This window comes from Rattus norvegicus, chromosome 20, assembly GCF_036323735.1.
Source record: "Rattus norvegicus strain BN/NHsdMcwi chromosome 20, GRCr8, whole genome shotgun sequence".
Taxonomy (NCBI): domain Eukaryota; kingdom Metazoa; phylum Chordata; class Mammalia; order Rodentia; family Muridae; genus Rattus; species Rattus norvegicus.
Window position 1 is genome coordinate 25050668 of NC_086038.1, and position 21841 is coordinate 25072508.

A 21841-nucleotide genomic window follows, 5' to 3' on the forward strand; every position below is an offset into this window, starting at 1 on the left:
GCTGGGCGGTAGCTCAATGGTAGAGCATTTGGTTAGTATTGACACGATCTTGGGTTCACTCCAGCATTGATAAAACTAGCTAGAGCTGGCCATCGGCTTTGCTCTCTAGCCCATCATCAGAATCTCTGAAAACTGCGGCTCACGGGGGAATGATACAGGCTTTGTTCAGACTTCCCAGATTAAAGAGAGGCACTCTACATAGCCTTGGCTATCCTAGAACTCAATGTAGAGCAGGCTAGCCTCAAATTCACAGAGAGCCGCCTGCCTCTGCCTCCTGAATTAAAGGCATGTGCCAGGAAATACTTTTTAAGGCTTCATTTTTTTCATTGGCTACTTTTGATCTGATGAATTGGTGAGAAGAGTGGGGCTGGATGAGAACTAGGAGTTATGAGAGGCAAAAAAAATTGTTTGGCTTTGGAAATGTGTTCTTTCTGTGCATCTGGGGGCTTAAGAGGGGGTGGTTCTCACTGCAGAGAGAACAGACTGCCACATTCTGGCAGCTTGAAGGTTCCCCAGAGAACCTGAGTGCTTGTGAAATCTAGGGTTATCGGTAAGAAGCAGCGAGTGGGCCAAGGCAGCTTACCAGTGTCCCCAGAGAAGATTCAGTCAACCGACTGATGTAGAGAAAATGAACCAACTCTCGCTATTTCCTAAAGCTTTTTAAACACTTTCTAAATTACCTAGTGCTAAATACTGTTACTCAGTTTTAAATATGAATGCTTGGGGAGGGGACTATTGAAAAAAATCATTGATTAATATATTTGAAGTTCGGGTAGAAGAGAAGTAAATTAGTATATCAATTCATATACTAGTAAGTTCATCTAGTATAAGAATTTATTGCCATAAAAATGTATGTAGATGGGGGTTTTGTCATAAGAGATCCAAGCTTGTTCTTCAGTCTGGGTTACAGCGATTTTAGTTGTCTCTGCCAACTCTTATGTTCATGCTGCAGTATTTCCCTCTCTGTCAGACCATGAGAAACTGGAATAAGAAAAGTCACTGACACTAGCATTTGGTCAGCCAGGAGAATTCATTAATAAAATGAGTGTGTTTCTGAGGAAAGAAAAATGAAGCTTTGCCCCTGAGTGCTGAGGGCTTTTCCATGGGGTGTAAGAGCTGTGAGCAGGTGATGTCAGATGACTCAACGTTTGAAGGGAAGATTTCTCCATTCCCCCCTATGCCTGCACAAGAATCAGCTGGTAAATGTGAAGTCTGCAATAGTGGAACAAAAAAGTAGGTCTAACATACACACGAGCACACACATGTTCAATCGTGTGTCATAAAGCTTAGCAGGACAAGTACAGGGGCTCACTCCCAGGAGAAGTGTAATTCTCTGCTGTCCGTATACTGCACCAGAACAAAGGCTGCTTGGAAGCACAGGTCCTGGTGTAGATGAGTACTGTGAGGGTTTGCAGCAGGCTAGAAAGTCACCAAGTACTCGCTACCGCATGTGTGAGCCTCTCTAGGAATTGGTCCACAGGCAAATTGCAATTATTGCTGTTTTCTGGTCATTCCTAAGGATCCTTCCTCAGGAGAGAGAAAAATTTAATGGGGCTAGAGAGATCTTGTGGGTGGGAGTTTGGGACCTGTTGACCAACTGGGTGTCCCTTGGGAAGTAGGCACAACACTAGTTACTTTGTATTTGATGGCTTGTTCTCAAACAGGGCTGGCTTCTCCACTGTGCTCTAGAACCAGCTTCACTCCCTAAACAGCTTTCCTTCTGCGGCTTCCGTCATAGGTCCTCTGGGCCTAAATGTTCTGCATTGTTATATTTTGAGATGTTTTCTTATCAGAATGTATCAAAAAGTACAGGAAGAAGCAAATGGCCGACTTCATTTTTGACCTTATGTAATCAGGTAAATAGAAACCTGGTGTACTTATTTAGCCTGCGTTTCACTTTTGGCAAAGAAGAAAATGATAAAGTTGTAGAGGTCCTTCAGGGGTGGTATGAGGGTAGCACTATTACTCAGATTCAAGCTGGATCCACCCTGTGCCAGGGCTGGAGGAAATCAGCTCCTTTTTTATAGTGGAATCAGCTGCTTTTTTATTCACCATTGTTGGCACAATCCTTGAAAATAAACTTTTCTCCTTGTGGTTTTTGCCTGCTTAAAAAAAAAAAAAAAAAAAGACATAGATTAACAAACTGGATACGCAATGAGGACCCTGCATTCTGCTGCCTACAGGAAACACACCTCAGAGACAAAGACAGACACTACCTCAGAGTGAAAGGCTGGAAAACAACTTTCCAAGCAAATGGTCAGAAGAAGCAAGCTGGAGTAGCCATTCTAATATCAAATAAAATCAATTTTCAATTAAAAGTCATCAAAAAAGATAAGGAAGGACACTTCATATTCATCAAAGGAAAAATCCACCAAGATGAACTCTCAATCCTCATCTTCGATTGGTTTATATACAAGTGTGCAATTTCTAGGCTTGAAAATAAAATGATGCTATCTGGTGCTGGATAGAGGAGCATTATTTTTTATTATGGCAGCTTGCTATTTTTGTAACATGGTGATTTGGTTGAACACAATAAAGTACAGTAGTAACTGATCTCCCCCTCTTCCTGGATGAGTGAGGAGATGATTAAATGTTGATGTCAGCATCCATGAGCATATTCAGATGAGCTTCTGCTTCTGTTGAAAAGGATGCTGTGTTTGATTGTGGTCCGAAGCTTTGAAGCACTACTTGGCATCTCCTTCCTTGGAGGTCTCACTGTTTAAACATAACAGATTTGATAGCTTGTTGGTAAGGTGAGGTCCAGCTTGTCTCCACTAGGTCATCTTCATGTGAATCCGGTGGTTATACGGTTTTGTTCTAGGGATATTTCATTTTTTTAATAACGGTTTTAGCTGACATTCATGGAGAGAATGAATCCTTAGAACTGTGCCACTAGTGAAAGGAAATCCTGTCTAGAGTATGTTTCTTTACAAAGCTGTGTCACACCATCCTTTGGGCCCTCTGCTGGAAAAGTAGAATCAAGTCTCAAATAATGCCTTTTAAATTGTATCCTCTAGTATTATAGATGTAGGACAGTACTGTATCATACCTCTGTGGATGTAAAATAGCTTGTACCTGCTTTATGATACGTAGTAGTGACCGTGCTTTATCAGAGCTGTTTTTAATGATGTTGCTCAGAATGTTTTCTTTCCAGATGATGATTGAGAAGCTAATTTAAAAAAAAAATGGTGCCAGGTACCACAAGAGTAACAGAACTGTGCTGTTTTCTCCGGTTTTGTTTTTTTACTTTTTTTTTTTAATGGAGTATGCTGGATGTCTCTACAGTTTTGTTCAGATGACTGCAGAACCTGGAAAAGCTGTTGCTGCTGTTGATGCATAACACACTGCTATTATTGGTCTTTTTATATAAATATAAATATATATATACAGATATATAATTTGAATTTTTTGAAACTTTACCTGTGCTGTCAACTTTGGAAAAAAGTATCCCCGTTTACTGTGTTGAGTTGGCACTGTACAGAAATTAACAGCCATATTGGTCTAGAAATGTTGAACTTAAGTTTTTTCCATTTGTACAGGGGTAACACACTGTATTAAATATGTAAGGTCTTATATACGTGGGTTTGATTACAAAAACTAATAAAGTATTCTCTAAATTTAAAAAAAAAACAAACAAGCAAAAAAAAAAAGCTGATTAAAGGATGCTGGCGGAAGTCTCCAGTGAAGAGCACTGCAATAAACCCAGGAAGAACACCCAGAGAGATGACTCAATGTTTAAGTGTGCACAGCCCTTGCAGGACTCAGGTAAGGTCCCCAGCACCCACATTAGGTGGCTCATAACAGTAATTCCAGTTTCAAGGAATCCATAGTCCTCCTCTGGCCTCCATGGTCAACTTCAGTAATACAAACATACCCTCATAGATGCATAGAAATAATTTTACAACATCTATAAAGCTTACTTTAAAGATTAATGATGTATTAGCCCATGTGCACAGGATAGGGAAGGAGAGAGATCCTAAGACCTCCTGCAAAGATCACCATTAGCTAAACTTAAAAAACAATTTGAGCAGTTGAGATTAATTAAACCATCTCCAAGTAATCCTCCCACTGTCATCCCAAAACAGATTATTATTTTGTTCTCCACTCAAGGCATAATAGTGAAAGACAATTGCAAAATTCAACTCTCAGCTCACCTAGCAAGGTCACTAACTTTCTATGAAGTCCTTAGAAATTCACATAATTTTTCTTTCTGTATCAAATTCATCATACAAACACAAACATTATAGAAACTCTACAAGGAAGACAGATGAGACATTCTGCTCCCCAGAGAAGAGTATCAGAGTTCTTAAAAGTCAAAAGTACTCCCCATATTGCACTAATAACTTGGCTTTTTATGTGCAGATTTATTATATCAGAACCAAAGCTATTCCCGTGAAACTTCTAGAATGATTTCCTAACAGTGGTCCTGCAAGGGGATCTCCTGTGCCAACCCATCATGAAACTCTTGTCATCAGCCACATCATTACAGAGAGGTTCAACTCTTCTAAGCCAGTGAGATATCAACAGTGACCTTCACTCTCATATGCCTCTCTCTCAGGAAGGCTGAAACTGGTATTTACTGAACTGGGTAAATGCCAAGCAAAAGAAAAAAGGACAGGTCAAAAAATACTGGTCAGAAGAGAAGGCAATGAAATGTTTTCATTGTGAAACAGGGAGTGAAGGGAATCAGAGCCCCTGGTTCCTTCTTTGGGGTCAACCACTATAGACTGTGAGCACTGGGTAAGGAAAGGGCATGCTTAAGTCTCCTCGAAAGTCTCTAGTGTCCCAAAGAAAAGCATGATAGAAATATAGCCTACAATAACAATAACGTGTGAGCACAGAGAAAGGCTAAGGACATACACGACTCCATTCTGGTAACCCGAAGACTCCTGTAATTACTGACCCCGGAAGATTTGAGCAAATCCCAGCTAGCTGGGGAGTCTCCTGCGGGTTTTCCTGGTTGATTTCGTCATGGTACTTAGAACCTACCAAATTTACAGTAGGTTTAGCATGCTCGCGTAAAACTCTGTCTGAGCAGGGCACAGTAGCTCACACGCACAGAATCCCAGCACTTGGGAGGTAAAACAGGAGCCTCAGGAGTGTACAGCCCACCTCTGTTATGTAGTGAGTTTGAGGCTGGTCTGAGCTTCATGAGAAACTGCTTTTTGATAATTCATATTAAAAATTCCTTTCTTTGTTTGCTCAGGGATTATTCCTTTTCACTTCTAGAAGCTACACTTGCTTTGTGTTCCTAAAACTCACTGACAGAGAACAAATCCTTTCTAACAAGATTGAAGGGCAGCCCTCAGACTCATATTTTCTAAGGCCTTATGTGATAAATTTTAATCTTTCAATTGGTGGATCTAGTATGTTGAAGTCCAATCAGCCTCCCCTAATGGTTCTGCTGAGCTGGGTTAGTAAGTACTGATTTGGTAGGAACTCAATGGGTGAAAAGCTAAATCCGAAAGCTTAGAGGACTCCCAGTTTAGAGGACTCCCATAGGTTGTCCTCTAGCCATCACGTGGAGGCTGGGGAGGGATCCATATTGTGCTCTCGAGTGTATGCGTGCATGCATGCATGTGTGCGAGCGACCATGCGTGTGAGCGGCCATGCGCACCCATGCACGCACGCGTGCACACACACACACACACACACACACACACAATGTAATAAAGTGCAATCAAAAATTTTAAATATATTCTGGCTTTACATCTCCACTTCATTATTAATATAGGTTTGTCCAAGACACAAACTGGATCCTGGCCCAAAGCGGATCTTAATCACGAACAGCAGAGTCCACCCTTGCTACATCTAAAAGCAAAAGCCCAGAAACGGGGCTGGGGATTTAGCTCAGTGGTACAGCGCTTGCCTAGCAAGCACAAGGCCCTGGGTTCAGTCCCCAGCTCTGAAAAAAAGAAAAAAAAGCCCAGAAACTCAAGTTTAATGCTCTTAAGGCAGAACTACAGGCAAGATAAACTTCTAGTACCAGCACAGTTCTGTTTTACTGGAAATTGTCCTTCTGCCACCTTCTGATACACAACACCCGCGATGCAAAGAATCACACTTGAAGAACCTCTGTCAGGATTATACTAAGGAAATGCATCTGCCACTAGACAGCAAGAGCCTCTCTATCCACCACTGTCACTCACAGTGGCCTTCTCGGTCTCATGGAGCCACACTCTCGAAGGCCAGTGAGTCTAGCAAGCAGCATACACTAGCTGGTTCCAGGCCTCAGTAGAGGTCTGCATAGTCTGGCCTCAATGAGAGAAGACACACCTAACCATTGAAAGATTTGAGGCCCCATGGAATGGGGAGGCCTGGCAGGATAGGAAGAGGATACATTCTCTTGGGGAGTTGGGGGGTGGGATGAGGAACTGTCGGAGAGTGGACTGGGAGGGGGATAATGACTAGATTGTAAGAAAAGATTAAAGAAAATGATTTAAAAGAAAAAGAACATGTCTGTGTTTGTTCTTTACAACCTCTGCAGCTTAGTGTCTTCTGAATATTCACAGTAGAGTTCTGTGAGAAGAGTCAGAATTGGTCAGATAACTTAACGCATGCCTGTCAGACTTGCACTGCTTCAAACATTTAAACTGTATGATATTTGGCCTCTCTTTCCCTCTCCCTCTCCTTCTCCCTCTTCCCTCTCTCTCTCCCCCTTTCTCTTCCATCACTCTTGAAATTAGGACATCAAGATCTATTCTGTTTCCTCATGAAGACTGTTACAGAGATAGTTCCCGCTGACAAATGTCAGAGCACTTTTGAAAAGGTGTGGAGCTGTGTGAATGTAAGGCAGCTCTCTATACTGACTAATTATTCACAGCTTGTCATTCACTGAAGAGCTTTTGATGTAACAATCATGAAAGGGAAGTGCTTAACCACTAAAAAGTGCCTCTTCTCATTATACTTGACACGGCCATTTGGAACCGTTAAGTAACTTCCCAGATACTTGAGATAATCCATCTACTTACCCATATCAAACAACTCTCCAGATTAAGAACAGGCATTAGGACCAGGAAGACGGCTCAGTGGGTAAACGCACTTGCTTCCAAGCCTGACACTTTAGTTCAATTCCCAAACCCACATAGTGGAGTCGTCCTCTGGTTTCCACATGTGGACCCAGAGAGAGAGAGAGAGAGAGAGAGAGAGAGAGAGAGAGAGAGAGAGAGAGAGAGAGAGAGAGAGAGAGAGATGCACGCATACATGCAAATGCAATTTCTAATTTTTAGGAATTTTTTATTTTTATTTAGGTGCGTGTGTGTGTGTGTGTGTGTGTGTGTGTGTGTGTGTGTGTGTGTGTGCCTACTTGTGTATGTGTACACCGAGTGACTGCAGGAACCCTTGGAGTCAGAAGAGGGGATCCAATTCCCTGTAACTAGAGTCACAAGCAGTTGTGAGCAAATGTGGGCGCTAGGAACCAAACCTGGGCCTTCCTGGAGAGCAGTGAGTCTTCTTAGCAACTGAGCCATCTCTCCAGCTCCAATGTAATTGCTAAACAAAAAGAATTAATCTGGGAATACAAAGGAGGAAACTGTTCACTTCTCACAAACACCTGCCCAGAAGTTTTATACCATTCAACAATTAAGCCTACCCTTCTAACCTATATTTATACTAATTCTCAACTGTGTAAAATCTTAGCAGTTGTCCCCTGATTCTTAGCTTAGCTAATACAATATTTTCTCTTTTTTAGGGTAGTCTCAAGTTTTAATAAGGGACTGCTAAGTTTCTTTTCACTCATCCTCTGAGTTAGGTAAATATTTGCAACGTCCTTTTAACTGCTGACATACATCATCTCTGTCATGAGCATTCTCCCAGTGGGCTGCCTTATTCAACCACATATTTCCACAGATCTCACTCAGATGCAGATATAAAACTACGAAAAAAAGAAATAATCATTACAAGATTTATAAGGGGAGCTAAGAGAAATCTGACAGAACGGTGTTGAGAGATGAAAGCAAGAAGGGCCAGCTACAGCGTGGGATATGACCTGAGGAGTCGGTCTTCAGGAATGTGAAGGAGGCTCTGTCCAGGAACTACCAGGAAGATGGATGACTGACTGAATTCCTGTGTGTGAGACTCTGCTCCCTGCTCCCGGGGAAGCTCATTACTAACTTCAAATCATAAAATGGGGATTATTTTCACAACATAATTAAGAGATTATACAAGGAGAAATTAAGTGCTACTGAAGCCAGAATGAAGTTCTTCGTGTCTTGAGTCTTACGGTAAGAAAGAGGGAGAGTGCCAAAAAAAGAAAGACATTGTATAAGGGGTACGGTGTGTCTGATCCAGAGATGCCTTCAGAGCACACCAATACCTATGTACCATGTGTGCGGTACCTACAGAGACCACAAGGGGGCGCACCAGATTCCCTACAACTGAAGTTACAGACGGTTGTGAACTGCCATGTGGGTGCTCAGTACTCAAACACTTCTCTGTGAAAGAGCAGCCAGTGTTTCTAACTACTGAGCTATCAGTCCAGTCCTAAAGGTATTATGATTTTAAGAATTGGAAGAGAAAATGCATTTGACCTTAACCATGGAGTCTTTTTCTCTTGATAAGCACAAGGTTGTACCATTGAACTCTTGGAGCTGAAGGCAGTTTTAATACAGCATTTTATCATGTAGCAAATAAGACATGAGAATCGTGTGCTGTTTGTTTTTCAATGTTTACTATCAACTAGGGAGAAAAGACAGGCGACTTCATTGCTACTGTATGTCACCAGTAAAGTGCCAATTGTCTCGACAAGCTAAGAATAAAATCAGAAAAGAACAGTGGAATATGGGAGGGAGAGGGTGTGGACAGAGTAGGTTCTGCTATTCTTGCCATATACAAAACAGTCAGGACACTGCTTAGGAGTGACGGCATATGCAACGGGGTTAATGGTACAATTAAAAGTAACACATCATATCACTAAGTAATAAAATCAAGATTGGGTGAGATTTCTATTTTTGGTATATATATGAACAAAATTTGTATTTCATAAAAGAGAATGTGGTGGTTTGAGTAGGTTTGGCCCCATAGATTTATGATATGTTTCAGTGCTTGGCCCAAAGGGATTGGCACCATTAGGAGGCGTGGTCTTGTGGGAGGAAGTGCGTCACTGTGGAGGCGGGCTTTGAGGTCTCATGCCTATGCTCAAGTTCTGGCCAACCGGGGTGGCATTCAAGTCTCCTCCTGTCTGCCTTCAGATCAAGATAAAGAACTCTTGGCTCCTCTAGCACTGTGTCAGCCTGCACAATGCCATGCTTCCTGCCATGATGATAATGGACTGAACCTCTGAACCTGCAAGCCAGTCCTGATTAAATGTTGTCCTTTATAGGTGTTGCCTTGGTCATGGTGTCACTTCACAGCAATAAAACCCTAAGACTGAGTAAATAGAAAATGACCTCTTTGGCTAACCAGTCAAGGGGAAATGTTATTAGCACATATTTAAAGTTATGGAGTAACCTTAAGAAGACACAGGGTGCAGAGGACTTCCTCTGAGGGTAGGCTGGGAGCATTGAAGGTTTTCCTAATGATGCTGGAATAAAAGTAGCAAGAAGCCCAGGAACTGCTCCTTTCTACCATTGGTTGATGGTATGCGTGCTTTCCTCTGAAGTATTTATGCATCGAAATTAAGTTCAACATCTGAAACAATCATCAGTGAGATCGCCCCCATTCTGACCATCCCCTATTGTGATGGTTTGTATATGCTCCGCTTAGGGAGTGGCGCTATTAGGAGGTGTGGCCTTGTTGGAGTAGGTGTGTCACTGTGGGTGTGGGCTGTAAGATCCTCATCCTAGCTGCCTGGAAGTGAGTATTCTGCTAGCAGCCTTCAGATGAGAATGTAGAACTCTCAGCTCCTCCTGCACCATGCCTGCCTGGATGCCATGTTCACAGCAGTTAAACCCTAACTGAGACACCTATCCTGGTCTCTCTTATACTCATGAATTTAAAGATTTGTGACTTCTTCAACTATTCATCTCCCACAATTACTCTCATGGAATACCCTAGAATTAAGTTCTGTTTCCTTAATCTTCAAAAGGCAAAGGATCAGAACTTTTGCTTATTGATGAAATCAGAGTACAATAAACATTTAGTTTACTAGTATATTAACTGTCCAGAAAAGGGAAGGTCAAAGAACGGGAGGAAGGGAGGGAGGAAGGGAAGGAGGAACAGAGGGAGGGAGGGAGAAATCTGACATTAGAATTCCTTATCTAACACAGGACTTTCTGTAGTCCATAATGTAATGCTCCTTCTTTGTCTGTTTTGCTCTTAAATGCTTCTGCCTGACTTCTGAGAGTTCTGAGATATTTATTCCAGGGAATTCGCATGCACTCTAGTATATAAAATGGGAAAGTTGAACATGATCTGTCTTATAGCCTGATCCTGGGAGGGTGAGAGTGCAGAAACTGTGGAATGTTGTCTCGTCCATTTACCTCAAGCCTTATCAGTCCCTCTTCTCAGGAAAGGCTTACGGTTCCTTTTCTGTTCAAATCGCACACATACAAAGTGACCCCTCTAAACAATTTTATGTCTGACTCTGAGTATTATTTTTTATTGGGTCTTTCCCCTTTCCTCTACTCCCAGGAAACTATGTCCCAATTTATCACTGCCTGAACATCAAGGTCATCGGGAGACCTTGAAAGCATTGTAGCTCTGAACAATAAACGTCTCCTTGGGGTATGTAATACCTAAAGCTCTCACCAAAGGAATCAAAACTATTGAGAATTGTCCACCATGTAGGTGATTAGAAACAAGCATCAAAACATAAACAAAACGATGTTGTTTCTGTTAATGCCTCGCAAATGCAGACCCCTAAGTAACAGTAGAATATAGGAATCAATAGAGCTTGGTAACTTCTAACCATTGAGATATCGTTAACTTTATTGTTATCCTCAGCTAAATTTAGTACAGCACATGAGCAAATGTATAAAAGAATCCATAGGATTAAACTATATTATACCTAGGAATTATACTTTCCAATAGAGTAGAGGGTATCAATATTAGTAGCCAATGACTGTGAACTCCAAGCTATTAGAGGCCGGTGTCCTGTTTCTAAAGGATACAACTCTGGTTCCAAACATCTGCCTACCCTCCTCTGGGGTCAGGTATAACTTGTAATTAGCATATCACCATCCAATAAAGAAACTAATGCAAGTCATATATACAATATTTAATATTATTGATTGGCACATTTGCCAGCACTTACAAAAAATTAAGGTACCATTGCTATGTTGTACGCCTGTGATCCCAGCACTCAGAAAACTAAGGTAGAAGATCACATTAAAGGAATATTAACTTTGTAATGCTGGCTAATTTAATTATCAAGGATTAAAACAGTCGTCTATGTAAAGAAACATAAAATAGTAGATGTCTTGTATTATATAGTATTATATTATAATGTATTATACTATATTATCGTATGAATTACCAATCTATATATTTCTCTAGAAAAGGGATTCTATGACACATAAAAAAAAAGAAGATTGTCAGAATAAGTCCATGGGCTGTCTACACTGCATAGCACAATTCTGCCTCAAAATAAAAATAAATGTTCAAAAATTAATCATTAATGCAGCAAGCAACCATGAATGCAGAGACTCATGATTGTTCAAAGTGTGGAGGAGAAGAACCTGTGGGGTGCTCAGTCCCAAACAGGGTATCTACATCACTCCATCCAAGGTACAGAGAATGTTCCAGAAGAAGAGGTAGGAAAAAAATGTAAGAGTTAGAGAAAAGTGTTAAGAAACAGTGTTTTCTTGACATGGCATAGCCATCGCACTCGTGGACTCACTGGTTAGCTTTAACTGTCAGTGCAACACAGCCCGGGATTACCTGGGAGGAGGGTTTCAGTTGAGGAACTGCCTGGATCTGGCTGCCAGCGTGCGTATGTCCATGGATTATTGTCAAGACCATTAGTTGGTGTAGGAAGACTCATGTTCAGTTTGGGCGGCACCATTTCATAGTGTGAGATAGAAGAAAGCTAGATGAACATAAGAAGCCACCAAGGATCCATCTATTTCTCTCTGCTCTTGACTGTGCTTGTGACATAACTGGATACTTCGGTTCCTGAAACTTAGAAACTGAGTCTCCTCACCTATAGGACAGAGTGTGATGATGAGTGTGAGTTCACAGGATGGTGAGGGCTAACACCTGTGTCCACCACAGAGATCGACCCTCGATGGGCCTCACGGTATTAAATACTTAATTGCTAACATGGTACTGTGAGTTATAAATCAGAATCAGAGTAATGCTGTGGAAATTCTTCCACACGTTAGTAGGAAATGAATTTGCCTACAGCAAGGACCAGCCTTGTTACTGCCTTACTTAACAATTTCCTAACATCTGTCGTCATGTAAGTGTGATGTCACACTTGGTTTTTCATCTCATGAATGGCACAGCTTCTCCTCCACCCAGAATGACAAGTCAGAAAAGGGATGAACAACAGAAAGAGAAGATGACATGAAGCCAAAGGCGTAACAGGATTGGGGACTGTGTGGTGCTTTCTTAGTCAAGGAAACAGTATTTTAGAAGAGAGAAAAGAACCAACTCTGTCAAACGTGACAACAGCTCAGATCGGGTGATGGTAAAAACGTAAGAGTTTTTAAAAGACTCGAGAGGGAGTATGAGAGTTTGGTTTCTGAATAATATGTGCTTCGGGTGACACCGAAAGACCAGTCACACTGTAGTAAATGGTTAGAGCTGTGTTGTTGACCACAGTGTGTGTCTCCACTCATTGTGAAAGACGTAGTGGGTTTTAGCACTTATGGTGAGCACCAGAAAGAACCCACAGAAAAGCATCGGAACTTGGTCATAGAGCCTTCTGTGAGCTAAACATTGTCAGCATTGTAGCTATAATTAGATCCATGGGAATGAAGGAGCTCCTCAAGAAACTGAGACAGAGCATTCCTAAAACTAATGCTGAGGAAAAATACAAGGGAATAACAGGGAGAAGCCAATGAGGAAAGTTAGAGCGGAGGTGGAGAACATAACGGGTAATGCCCTACAGAGAAGGTGGGGACAGTTCCAACATGGCAAACAAATGTAACCGGGGAGTAGAAGAGACTTTAAAGTGTGCCCGAGTAATTATATTAAACAACAAATCATCCGTGCACCAGAACAATCGAGGAAAAATGGGATTGCGAGTTTTAGAGGAGAACAGGAAAACAGGACATGGAATTTTTCAGTGAGTACTTGGCAATCATCAGGTAGAGGGAGGCTAACACCTGCAAAGAAAAGAAACAGTGAAAGAGAAGAGGAAGGAGCACGCAGCAAAAGAATAGGTCTTTCAAGAGAAAAGAAAAGCTAGGCTCCAGATTAATTTCAAAGAATTAAAAATGTATTTTTTTCTTTGAAACTGAAGAAATGAGGATAGTTAAGGATAGAAATTCTTAGGATTTTATACCTGGACACAACCTAGAATTATCTGGGAAGAGAATCTTAATGAGGAATTATCTAGAGCAGATTGGCCTATGGGAATGTCTGTGGGGAACTGTCTTGGTTGTTGGCTGATCCAGCTCACTGTGGGCAGCACTATTCCCTAAACTGGGCCCTGAACTATACAAGACAGGAGAAAGCAAGTAATCATCAATCCATTGTTTATCCTCTCTGCTCTTGACTCTGATATGGTGCATTAAATCCCTACCTTGACCTCCCCAGAATAGGAGACCATAGCCTAGCATCATAAGACAAGTACGCTTTCTTCCCTACATTGTGTTTTATTTTGCTTATTTGTCACAGTAACAGGCATGGAACTAGAATACTGTGCTGGTTTGAATAAGAGTAGCCCTAAAGGGTTTTATATATATTTATTTATATAATATATATTTATAATATTTTTTATTTATATTTATAATACATTTATATATTTATATTCTATTTATATATAAATATATTCATATATTTGAATGCTTAGTCACCAGAGAACTCTTTGATAGGATTAGAAGGGTTAGGAGTTGGGGTCTTGTTGAAGAGAGAATATCAATGAGGGTGGGCCTTGAGGTTTCAAAAGCCCATGCCAAGCCCAGTTCGTTATATATATATACATACATATATATACATATATATATATATATATATATATATATATATATATATGCTCTCAGTGATCAGGTTGTAGCTCTCAGCCACTCCTCCAGCACCTGCCTGCCTGTCACCATGCACCCTACCATGATGATAATGGACTAAGCCTCTGAAACTATAAGCAAGCCCTCAACTAAATGCTTTCATTCATAAGAGTTGCCTTGGTCATGGTGTCTTTTCACAGCAATAGAACATTGACAAGGACAAATAATGACCCTGAGAAACTGCCAACTGCTTAATGTACTCTTTTATACTAGAATGTGCAACGATCCATGATGTTCAGGTCCATGTTGTATAAGTTTTAGTTTATGTGGTGAAAATGCCTACACACACACACACACACACACACACACACACACACACACACACACACACACTGGCTCATAGGGAATGGCACTGTCCGGAGGTATGTTCTTGTTGGAGTAGATGTGCTGATGTTGGAGGAAGTGTATCTCAGTTGTTTCCTGTTCCCTACCAATCTGGATGTAGAGCTCTCTCAGGTACCCCTCAGGGACCATGTCTGCCTGTGTGCTGCCATCCTTCCTACAGTGAACAATAAGTCAGCCTCAATTAAATGTTTACAAGAGTCGCCGTGATCATGCTGTCGCACTAAGCCATCTCAGATCACTGTCAGCATTACACCAACACCTTATGAAATGACTGGAGAGTGGTACCTCCCCTCTCCCTAAAGGAGAGCACAGTCATACCCAGTGCGTGAATCCCACTTTGATTACAGGCTCCTTTACAAGCTGAGATTCAGGTCACACTTTCATTTCTAGGACCCGCCACTTGCAGATCAGTTAGCATGCATTAACTCTTTGTTCTTATCTTTGACTTACACATCAAAGTAAATGGTGGGTTGCCTACAGGATCTCTCAGACTTTCAAAACTGGCAGTGCTGTTATTCCTCAGATCAGTCCATCTGTCTGTGACAGACCCAGCATCTTGAGGGGCCATCGGTAGGAAGACTGCACACGTACATCTTAAGTACTTCCCACATGCCGGCACACCTCACAGCAAGTGACACAGACTAGCTTGCTGAGAAGTCTAATGCAATGTGAGGAAAGCCTGTTGTAGAGATTTCAAGTGGATGCTAAGGGAAGCCATGTTGAGTGTTTTCCAACAACTAGTGGTTTACACGCAGTGTAGCTAATAAGCTCATCAGTCCTCAATGTAACTGTTTCCATAAACACTCTGCCAGCTATAGAACACTGCACATGAGCATAAGAATACATTCCAAGGTGAGTGTGAACTGTGAAATGCACTGGATCGCAGTGTTTAGTGGGACGACTGTTGTATTTGTGAATTAACGTTTACATAAAACACCAGAGATGCAACAACAGTTCAATGTATGCAATTTCAATATCCATCCGTATCCATCAATAAAGGGTACTAATTCAGGCATCAGCTGTTGCCTTCAAACCAAGACATATTCTACAAGGAACTGGCAGTAAATGCCAGACATTTTACCAAACCCCTTTCTGAAACGTTGTTGAGCAGGGTCGATGGAGCCGTCCAGTTACTTAGGAACAGTTCACCAAATCCCACCTGTTACTTTTCTTTAAAAATGAGTATTAAATAGAGTTGAATTTCAAGTGTTTTAAATATAGGTGACACAGAATGGACACCAGTGGTTCTTTTTTTTTTTAATCTCAAGTTCATTAAGACACTATTTACATATTTAAAGCATGGGTTGACTTTAAAATAAATGCTACCTTCAGTAAGAGAGCTCATGTCTCTCCTGCCTGCCCTTGGTCCTGTTGGAAGACAGGATACATCTGGCCATTCCCAGGCCCCTAACATGCAGCCTCCACCTGCAGGAGTTGGGGAGGGAACAAGATCCTAAGGGCCAGAACCATCGGATGAGCAGGAAGGGTGTGGATCTCCAGGCTCTGGTTTCATCTGTATTTTTTAACACATGGAGGAAAAGCTGTTTTTTGCACTTTGTACCCAGCTACAGTACAGGGTCTCTCTTGGCTTGAGGCAGATGTACAGGCCTAAGGTGGAGAGACCCGATACCCGCTAATAATAGTACATGGGGCTCTGGCATTCGTTGGCCACATGAGGTCAAACCCCAGTCCTAGCTGCCCAGGGGCTGCTGGGAGCTGGCACTGAATAAGGCTACACATTTTGACTGTCTTAAAAACAAAAGACCCTCTAAACCTGATGGAGTGGCCCCTGTGCTCAGCAGGGCAGACTACACACCCGGATGGGGGTTGGAGCTGCACCAGACATGTAAGAGTGGACACGGAGGAGCACTGGGAGGCCTAGGGACTGGCAGGCCCATATTGTCCAGGAAGAGTCTAAAAGTCTGTGGGGTTTTTTTGTTTTGTTTTGTTTTGTTTTTAATGTTCTGATCTTCTGACAGGGCATCTAACCCCCAATGAAAAAGGATCATTCTTACTGAAAAATAAAAATGTGTTGAGGTGCTGGAGAAAAAAACTCACTCAGTGATTAAGAGCACTGGCTGCTCATCAGAGGATCTAAGGGTGTGATTTCTAGCACCAACATGGTGGCTCACAACTGTAACTCCTGCCCAGAGGATCCAGTGCCCTCTTCTGGCTTTCATGGACTCATACACATACACGCAGGTGAAACACTCATACTCACATCATCATCATCACCGCCGTTATCACCACCACCACCACCATCATCACCATCACTGTCATTGTCATCATCATCATCACCATTACCATCATCATCACCACCATCATAACCATCATTGTCATCGTCATCATTATCATCATCACCACCACCACCACCATCATCACCACCATCACTGTCATTGTCATCATCATCATCACCATCACCATCACCATCACCATCACCATCACATCATCATCATCATCATCATCATCATCATCATATTTAAACATGCATTGAATAACCGGAAAGTCAATAGGGAACATTTCAAGAGACCCACATTGGGAATTTAACAACCTTTGTAGGTGAAGCATGTGTCCCTGTATACTCATGAGAAGACTGTAAGCCTTCAAGGTACCATTCTCACATTTCTAGAAGTAATCATTTTTATCTCACTGCTGTGGATGATGGCAAGACTGGATTTCTAATTCCTGGTGGGAAATCGATCCAGAGACCTGATGTTTTAGAGATCATGGAGATGAATAATGAATGAAATATGGAAAGAAGAATGGACAGGAAACAAACCAGGGTGCAGTTGGCTGGATAAAATAACATCTAGCACGGAGCAGCACAGGAAGATAACTAGAGGGGACAGCTAAGTGAGCGTTTTCAAATATTAATAATGAGCAGGGTTCTGAATGTTCCTGACTGAAAAAAAATAGATCTGTGCCTGAGATGCTGGGTATAAAAATTTATATCTTACATTTATAAATGTATTGAAATATATACCACAAACATATAAATACTTTGAATTCATTAAAAATGCCTGTTAGTTTCTAAAGATAATATAACCTGAATACTTGTATCTTGTACACAAGAAATACGAAGAATGTGTTTTTGTTTTTATTACGTTTTATTTATTTATTGAATTTGTGTGAGTGTCTGAGCATCTCCATGCTACGGCATGCCTGTGGAAGTCAGAGGGTGACTTTTGGGAGTCGAGTCTCTCCTTCTGTCTTTTGGGTCCCAAGAGTCGAACTCATGCCATCAGGCTTGATAGCAAGCCCCTTTACCTGCTAAGCCCTTTCGCTAGCCCAGAGTATGTACATTCGAATAATATGGATTTCTTCCCAAGGCATCAATCTCTCGATCTCTACCGCAAGGCAGGGTCTGCCAGAAATAGCCGAGAGCCATGCACCATGGCACAATGGATGGGCTGCTGCAGGCCAGAGTTGTACACACTTGCTTCTGGGAGGCTCCCGCATGAGTGTCCTGGATCGCGAAGCACTTCTTGTAATGTAAGATGCCACCATCTATATTTAGGGCACAGAGGGCCCTTGACGAATTCAAAAGCGCTTTACTAATCTAGCGTCCCTCCAACTGGTTGCGCTGACTTTTGGTGGATGCCCACAAGTAAAAATAGATGGGAAGTGGGATGGCTGATAGTTTGCAGGCCCCTCCCATCTCGCGCATCCACAAAGCCTTGTGTGCAGTTGCTGCCTGGTGGGCACAGCTACCAAGAACGCCAGAGGTGGCTGCACATTCCAGCCCCAGACAATCCACACTGAGGTATTTGCAGAGGGAGGCACTGTTGGCACTGTGCTCCATCTAAGCTGACGTTCTGGCTTGTGTGGACATATACCAGAGACCTGAACCTTCCTCTTTCCCTGAACACCCTTGATCTCAGCTTAGCTACTTCCTCTGCACTAAGAAACCAATTCTTTGAGAGACAAAGAATTCTGTGACAACCTCTCTCCCTTGCCCCAACACTCCCCCCAAAAAGAAACAGTCTAGACAGGAAGGCCAGTGAAGAGAACTCTTAAATGCGTAAGGATGCTGAAATGTAGTCCATCACAGGTGATGGCTTCTGGCGGGCGTGCAGGTGGGGAAGGACTCCGTTTTCTTTAAGGGGATGTCTATTAGCTGTTTGACCATGCTCCAGTGAGTAGATAGACAACACAAACTGGACCTGATTCTCATATTCTCTCTCTCTCTCTCTCTCTCTCTCTCTCTCTCTCTCTCTCTCTCTCTCTCCTTTTTTATTATTCTTATGTTTTGGGGTGGGTCATAAGGGTTAGGAGTGGACCAGGGAGGACTAGGAAGTGAAGGGGATCACAGGCATATTTTGTGAACTTTCCAAATGATCAATAAAAAATATTATGTTAAAAACCAAAAGGAAAGAAACCAATTCTTTTATATTTATTTTATTGTAAGATGCTATTGTTGCAATAAGTAAGTTAACATTTGCATAAGAAAACTATTTTATCCTAATTAATACTACTTTTGGATGTTTATAGGTTAAAGAACTCATCCTTTATGAATTAGAAAAACAACTCCCCATGCTTGTTTACTGACCATCTATCCACTAAAATACACCAGCAGTTTTGTCTCGTTCTCTTATGCAAACCTGGGTTATTGAGCAGATCTTTGCTTGCGACAAGGTTTTTAACAGATGTCTCAAAGGGTCATGTGTACATAAATCTCTGGAAAAGACAGACTATGCATAGACCATTTTTTCTATCAATTAGAGGCCAGCACCCATTGGCTCCCTTCTTATAGTAAACCCATAAGGGTTTACTTCTGCAAGGCTGGATAACTATTAGAACAGCAAAGACCGTGAAAAGGTTGGAACATGGCAGGTCCAGCACTGTCATTGGGATCCATCTTGGCTATCTTTAGCCTGTTATTATCCATCCTTTCCCACCTCTCTCTGACCCAATGTCCTGCTGGCTATAGGGTGAACCTTTCTGAAATGTATTCACTCAGAAGACCCTACTCTCCCCTAACCAAAGAGCTCAGCATGCCATCAGTCAGGCCGACAGCAAGCCTTTCCCTGCTTCACTTTAAGCATCTGCCTGTGTCTCTACCAGCGTCTTTGACAAAAGTGCCTTGATTTATGACTTTGTTCCGTTACTGTGAAAACTTCACCAAACTGTTACCACACCAGGAAGTGGAATTTGGAGTGACTTAAATCTGTTTTGCTGGGGGTCTCTCATACTTAGCCCCTTTGTGGTAGAGAGCTGTGGTCTTATGTGGACAATTTCAACCGTTTCCTCTACTGCACCCGGATCATTAGTGAAAACAAACAGGATCTCTGTTTTCTATTGGCCTTTAAGACAATGCATGCTGCCGATGGGCCTCTCAAGCAAAGTGAGTTATCGCAGGTTATCACAGATGAAACAATATGTTGTGTATCATTCTATGTTTCTGTACAGCAGGAAAAAGTACCGCTTTTAGAATGGGTAACTGAGAAGAGTATCTAGTGCTAAATGACTCCTATACAATGCATAGGAGCTAGAGAGATGGTTCACTGGTGAAAACGCTTTCACTCTTGCAGAGAACTGGGTTTGATTCCCACCATCTACACGGCAGTTCACAACATCTGTAGCTGCAGTTCCAGGGGACCCATCATGCTCCCAATGTCCACAGACACTAGGACACAGGTGGTATTGAAAGTGCTGGAAACTTCTAATAGGATAAACACCAGGAAGACCAAATCCAAGTAGATCCTGTTAGCATTGCTAAAAGAAAGAAAATGATTCTTAAAATGTGATAGAGTAAAGTCCAGGAACTTCAAAGAGGTGGCAATAAGACTGATTTCCAGCTCCTCAGAGGACATCATGGGGTCCAGAGGGTAAAAAATAGTTTCTTCGACAATTCACAGACCATATGAAGGTCAAGAAGAAGGAAGACCAAAATGTGAATGATTCAGTCCTTCTTAGAAGGGAGAACAAAATACTCACAGGAAGAAATACAGTGGCAAAGAGTGGAGCAGGGACTAAAGAAAAGGTCATCCAGAGACTGCCCCACCTGGGGATCCAGCCCATATGCAGCTACCAAACTCAGTCACTGTTGCTGATGCCAAGAAGTGCTTGCTGACAGGAGCCAGATATGGGTGTCTCCTGAGAGGCTCTGCCAGAGCCCTACTGATACAGATGAGGATGATTGCAGCTAACCATTGGACTGAACAAGGGGACCCCAATGGAGGAGTTAGAGAAAAGACTGAAGAAGCTGAAGAGATTTGCAACACCATAGGAAAAACAACAGTATCAACCCACCAAACCCCACCAGAGCTCCCAGGGACTAAACTACCAACCAAAGAGACACATGGAGGGACCCATGGCTCCAGCCGTATATGTAGCAGAGGATGGCATTGTCCAACATCAGTGGGAAGAGGGGCCTTGGTCCTGTGAACACTTGCTTCCCCAATGTAGGGGAGTGCCAGTGTGTTGAGGTAGCTGGAAGTGGGACCATCTTCATAGAAGCAGAGGGAAGGGGTATGGAAGAAGGGGGAAAGGGGGTAACATGTGAAATGTAAATATATAAAATATCCAAGAAAAATAAAATTATTTTAAAAAGAAGAATATGTATCTCTTCTTCCTGGATCCGTATTACTAGCCCATTATTTGGTGTTTATCAGGTCCCTGACAAAGAGGAAAAAACATGCAATCTATATATTTAAGCATTCTTGGATAATATGTGTGTAGTTTTGCAATTAACCTAAAACTATTTGAATGGAATCTCAGATTTAAATTTTTGCTTGTGTCCAGATATCCTGGTACTTGGTGAACTGCAGAGTCACAAATAACTGTGAGCATCCTGTCCTGCATGGGCCCTCTTGCTGGATCTCTGCCCTCTGGCCATGCTCCACTCTCCTTTTATTATCTACTCCTTTGCACTGCCACGTCTCACCTTCTGCAGACACGTTCCTTGGGGAGCACAAATGTTCGCATTTTTTATCACATTTGGCTCATAAGTAAAGCCACTAGAGATGGTACAACAGAGAAGGGCAGAATCTCATATAGAAGGCTGAAATTATGCTAAGTATCTGTTGGAATTTTTATGAAATGCTCTCAGAGGCCTTCTTGAAAATAAGTCAGTAACTACGTCAATAAAGCTGCCCTCCACGTCCAATCCTTCTGCTGCCTTCCCAGATATCTCACATGGCTTGGTTGCTTGTCATTAGCCCTTCACGTGCCACTGGACAAAGGCCCTTTAATAAAAGAGAGCAGAGACTATTTACAATGTCTCCAGTGTCACACAAAGTCAATTTGATCAGAATGCATTCTTGGGTTGTTTGGGCTCCACCACTGAGCTAACATTCCTTCCAAGCTTGGGGTACAATGATCTCACTGTGGCTCCCTGCTTTCCATGCAGGAAGCATTCCTTGCACACCAGGAGCTACCAATGCATT

At 42.1% G+C, this 21841-nt stretch overlaps 1 protein-coding gene across 9 annotated transcripts in view; it reads right to left on the reverse strand.

The window, feature by feature from the left end:
- The window catches only part of Ctnna3 (catenin alpha 3), a 1585684-nt gene that overhangs the window by 1437652 nt on the left and 126191 nt on the right, over nucleotides 1-21841 (reverse strand). The window lies entirely within an intron of this gene.